General features: G+C 31.6%; 1 non-coding gene across 1 annotated transcript; it reads right to left on the bottom strand.

Moving 5' to 3' along the window:
- Window positions 1-688: 688 nt before the first annotated feature.
- Window positions 689-793, bottom strand: LOC117196618 (U6 spliceosomal RNA). The gene has a single exon (XR_004476888.1). It is a non-coding gene; the product is annotated as a U6 spliceosomal RNA (small nuclear RNA).
- Between the last annotated feature and the right edge of the window lie 4,961 nt (window positions 794-5,754).

The raw sequence follows: 5,754 nt of genomic DNA, 5'->3' as shown, positions 1-5,754 counted from the left end.
AACAGTTCTAGAATTATGTTATTATTTTTAAGACAAAAATTAAAAGATGGTATAACATGTCAAGCATCATTTCTGTAAATACAGAATTAAAAGATTTTGGCTCTTTAGCACAATGAGTAAGAAAAATGAAGTTGGTGAGAGCACAGTTCTAGCAAAATGGCAAGAGATTCAGAAATAAATTTTGAATATACCAGCAGATTAAAAGGCAAAACAATTTCTATATAAACAAGCAATATATTTTTAGGAATGACTCTGTGAGATTAAAAAAAAAATGTCCTGCCATGGCTATTATTACAGGTGATCTATTAATTTTTCAATGTATTCCATATGTAAATCACTACTATATTTGTTATTGAGCTTTAAAATGGGTAAAAAACAAATAATGATACCAGGTTATATTCTTATCCTTCTATTTAATTTTCAATTTTCCCTTAAAAGAGTAAAGAGAATGGAGAACAATGATGCAATATAATGGAACTTTTATAAATTAACTGTATTTTGTGTACCCTTATTTTGTGTATATATATATATATATATATATACTTTGCTATTTTAACAATTTTTAAACATAAATTTTGTTTACCTTATTTACATTCACTACATTGTGCAACCATCACCACTATCTATTTCCAAAATATTTTTTTACTTTAACAAAAACTCTGGAGCATATGAACAATAAAAAATAGAAAAAAATAGAGAACACTTCACAAATGTACATGTTATTCTTGCACAGGGACCATGCTAAGCTTCTCTGCATCATTGCATTTTTTGTATATGGGCTGCTGAAGCAAACATTGGAGTGTTTTTCTCTCAAAGTAATCCCATTTAGAGCTTCAGGAAATCCACCAAATGGAATGATGGCATTCCTTTGAATTAATACTAGGAAGAATTTGTATTTTGTATTTGAGCCCTGCCTTCTGTCTCCTTGATGGTCAACCTCACAAAGCTGTTTCTTTCCTCAGAAAGCCAGTACCGTAATACTGGCTTCTATTCCAGTCAGACAGCATGAGCCCTTGATCTGTAACAGCAGTGACAAATTTACTGAATACAAATTAATATGCATTAATTAGGTGCATTTTGTTATTTGACCAGAGAGAGAGAGAGAGAGAGAGAGAGAGAGAATCTTTATCATTGGCCTATGAAAAGACTTTTTTTAATTTAATGATTTTTTTTTTTACTTTTTTCTACACAAACCATTCAGTTTCTTCCATTCTCTTTCATTACAATAGGAAACCATAATTGTAATATACATATATATTATATATATATAATTTATTTATATATATAAGTATATATAATTTTTATGTTCCTAGATAAAGTACTGTTTGAATATTTTTATGTCTCATTTTGCTTCATTTTTCACTCAGCATTAGTTTCTTAAAGTTGATATATGTTGATATATGTATGTGGAATATATGTGATATAATTTATCCACTTTTCAAGTAATGGGTATCTAAGCTGCTTTTGCTGTTGAAAAATTTATATACACACTTGTGTGTGTGAATATAAAAAATACTGACATATGCACATATATATATATACATATAATAAACCGCTCTATATATTAAATATTTGTAGTTAAAATTTTTTTTTAAATGCTAAAACTGGGCTTCCCTGGTGGCGCAGTGGTTGAGAGTCCGCCTGCCGATGCAGGGGACGCAGGTTCATGCCCCGGTCCGGGAAGATCCCACATGCCGCCGCGGAGCGGCTGGGCCCGTGAGCCATGGCCGCTGAGCCTGTGAGTCCGGAGCCTGTGCTCCGCAACGGGAGAGGCTGCAGTGGTGAGAGGCCCGCATACCACACACACACACACAAAAAATTGCTAAAACTATATTTGAGGAAATTTGCTTAAAAGCTATGCAGAAAGATAAAAATGGAAAATATAAGTAATGTGATTCATAGGTCCAAAAACCTAATAGGAGGCTCTAGAAAAGAGAACAGAAAATATCGGGAGGAAAAAATGTTAAAGAAATACTAGAAAAATGGTTTAGAGATGAAAACCACATATTTATATTTAAAGGTTATACTGAATGATTAAAATGTAAAAAAAAAAAAAACAGAAATATCTGTTGAAATTTTAAATATTAAGAAAAAGGAAATCTTATGGGAAAAGAATCTTAAAAAGAGTGGATATATGTATATATATATATATAACTGATTCACTTTGCTGTACAGAAGAAACTAAAACATTGTAAATAAACTATATTCCAATATTTTTTTTTAAAAAAGGAATAAAGAGATCTTAAAAGTTCATGGACTGTTGTAAAAACAAAGTCATTTGCAAAAGAAAATAAGTGGATTTAAATCAGATTATCTTTTGGTAAAGGCAGTTTCCTTGTGCATGTAGTCTTTTGGCCCCCAGTGGGCCACTTAAGACTGGGCTTTGTGTTTGCAACACATTCTTATCAAGAGATAAAGAACCCGACACCACCTGGGCTGAGCTTATGATTTCAGGTGGGAATATTTTACCCTGTTTCAGGCTAAAGGAATGCTCTTTTGTCTTTGCTTGAAGAGTGTGCTCTGGTTGGCCCCTGACCGACACCACTGTTATATCTGTTCTCAGCAGGGAGAGCTCATGTAGACAAATTGCCCTGTGTTGGCCTCCAAGAGAGGCTGTGAATGAATACATTCATTTATTTTTCTTATCAGGGCCCTGCTTTTCAATCTTATCCTCTGCCAATACTCATCCCCCAGAAAACCACTTTTCCTTAAAACCAATCTTATATCTATCAAGCTATTTTCAAGTGACCAGGTGTAACACCTCCAACCCCCTAGAATCCTGAGCAACATTAAACTTCTCTCCAATCCATTTTAGCAATATAGTCACCAAGACACTTGCAAGGATCTTAACTTGTTCCATTTGTAAAATTTGAATTGTGGAACTGTACTTTCTGACTAAACCTCCATATTGGGGGCATCACCCTACTTCATAGTATACTGGAAATTGAATGGGCTTTGAAGTTTAAATATGAGTGAGTTTCTGAATAAAATTTAAACTTTGAGCATCAGTTTTCTCTCATTTAAAATGAAAAAAAAATGCTGTTTATCCCACAGAGTTTTTTTCAAATATATGTTTAAATATATCTTTGACTATAGTATATTAATTTTCATTATTGCAGAAAGCAGTTGATTAGATGTTTCTGTACTTTGAAAGAAAGAGTCAACAAGATGGAAATACTACTTTTGGCTCTACACACCAGGTATAGCTATATATTAAGTCATATTTACGTCCTTCATTTCTATCGCAGAGAAAGAGAAGAATTCTCTCATTTTATGAATATCTCATTAAATGTTTTTTTTAATTTCTTTTTGCTTATAAGGGACTAGAGTCAAGATAATCATTTCTTTTTTTTTTTTTTTTTGCATTTTTATTCCCTCACCAGTTTGTGAGATAAGGAGAAGAATAGGGTTAATAACCAATTAGAATCAAGAAGGGTGTGAATGGAAGATGTTCAGTCCTTGTGGACAAAATGGACCCATGCGATAGATAATTATTTTGACCCTACAGAGGTAGTTATGTTTTGACATTTTCTTACATATGATTTTCAAAAAGGTAAATAACTTGTCAACACAAAAAGCAGCTAGCATTTTTTTCTGAGGCTAATTTCATAATTATTAAAATTATTATTTGAAGAAAGAAGTTAATAAAACCATGCATGTAACAATTGAAGTTTTTGTCACCAAAATGCAAGTAACTTTATGGACCATTTTACCATAATTGTCAGAAGAGAAGGAGAACACAGAAACTAAATTAATGGCTTTATATTTTAGGAGGAAGTCAAGCAGCTTCATTACAAGATGACCATAAGAAATTTTACATGATCAATATGGAAAGTGAATGGGAAATTTGGTAACACATTTGCACTGTTTGCATCTTTAAAGTTTTTAATAATGTAATTAATGTCAACATCAATCCATAGATTAATCTAAAATACTTATTTTTTGGTCAATATTAGTAATTATTTTTACCCCATTTAAAAAATGAGCTCATTCTCAAGGCTGTTGGACTTTGCAATATAGCTTTAAACAAAGCAACAGATGATTTCTGGTGATTTAGCTGGAAATTTGTCTCTAAATGTGTCCTCCACTTGTACAACACACAATTTTCCAATATGTTCTTCAGCTACTAAAGCTGAATATAGAAAGACAACAGATTTTCATTTTATATTGTCACATTTGATTCAAGTCTTAACTGAAACTCTGACATACACATCAGTAATTATTGTTTCCCCTATTTGAAAGTAGGCAGACTTCAGAAGACTTTTTTCTTTCTTCTGTCTTTCCTTTTTTGTCTTTGTATTAAAAGTTTCAGTGTTTTCTCAGACAATGTTTGTGTGCCACCAATGTAGCACTTTGTTTTATTGGCAAGAAACAGGTGACATTACCTGGAATACGTAGAACAAAGGATTGGTGAAAGTGCCTAATAAAGTAAGTTTAACCAATATTTGCAAAGACATCCAAAATGATTTAGAATCCTTGCCTTGCATTAATAGTTCAGACAAACCAAGCGCAAATCAGAAACAATCAAATCGGTATACTAGGGAACATAGGGATAGTTGCTGCAACCACAAGTATGTGTAAAATATGTATTTTTTGGTGTTATAAGCCTTTATAAGCCTCAATTAAAATTATTTTTAAAGAGTTACTTAAGATTGTCCTGTTTCATATAATTTAAAATTGTTGGAAATTTATCATATGGTGAATATCACATGAGGCTCTTGATAAACATTATTATTCTAATTTATTTGAAATTAAGCATGATTTCTATAGTAACATACATGAATTTAATTAGGAATTGAATAATGATTATGTTATATCACTAGTAGATTAAGATTTATTTTACTGCAATTCTGAGGAAAATAATAAATAAAGGTCAATCAACCACTGATGAGATAAAACTTTATGCCATATAAAACCCAGCCTACACGCAGCTCTCCAGAATGAATGAAATAGGTTGATGGCTGAGTGAAACAGTAAGCAAGGCAGATTCACAATTTAGTAAAGATGTCTTTCTTCCCAGAATACAAGAATCTGAACCTAGGAACCTCATAGCCACCCACATTGGAAAGCAATATTTCTACTGAAATGGAATGAAGAAAAAAATAGTCTTCTTAATGTAGCACTTTTATAAAATTTGAGTTAACTGGTTGATTAAATATTTTTACTTTATACTAGCATTTTGTTCTTTTATTTTTTACTATAGACAGAAATACAGTTGGAGAATTTTTGTTTCAAAGTCAATAGAGATGCTTGTTATATTAGCTTCTAGTTTTACTCTAGATCAATAAATATGCCATCTTTCATTATATTTAATTTATTATCATATGTGTGTGTTAGTATAAATATCAAAATTATTAACCTATAGATACTAGGATTGGAGAAAGTAGTGGTCTTTCCTGCTTTAAGAAATTTCTGGAAGTTCTAATAGTCTCTTTTCAATATGTTTCTGTAGAGAAAATTTGATAAGCTAGTTCTTTATGTAATATACACAATGTTTGCTTAATTTACAGTCACTTCATTTTAAATAAAGACTGCTTAGGTTCTCAGTCTCAGTCAATGTTAGGCTATGAAACCCTGACTGTTAGCTTGGCTCAGTGTCCATGGAAACAAATCCCGGATTCCACAATAGCAACAGGATTTAGATGGCACTCTTCCCACAGTGTATCACTTTGGACTAAATAATATTCTGTAACATAACAGAAAAAAGCTAAAGTACCAAACCACTTAAATCTGTGTTTGAAAGGATAGAATTCA

The sequence above is a fragment of the Orcinus orca genome, chromosome 18 (assembly GCF_937001465.1).
Source record: "Orcinus orca chromosome 18, mOrcOrc1.1, whole genome shotgun sequence".
NCBI classification, from domain to species: domain Eukaryota; kingdom Metazoa; phylum Chordata; class Mammalia; order Artiodactyla; family Delphinidae; genus Orcinus; species Orcinus orca.
This window is presented reverse-complemented; position numbering and strand designations above follow the sequence as displayed.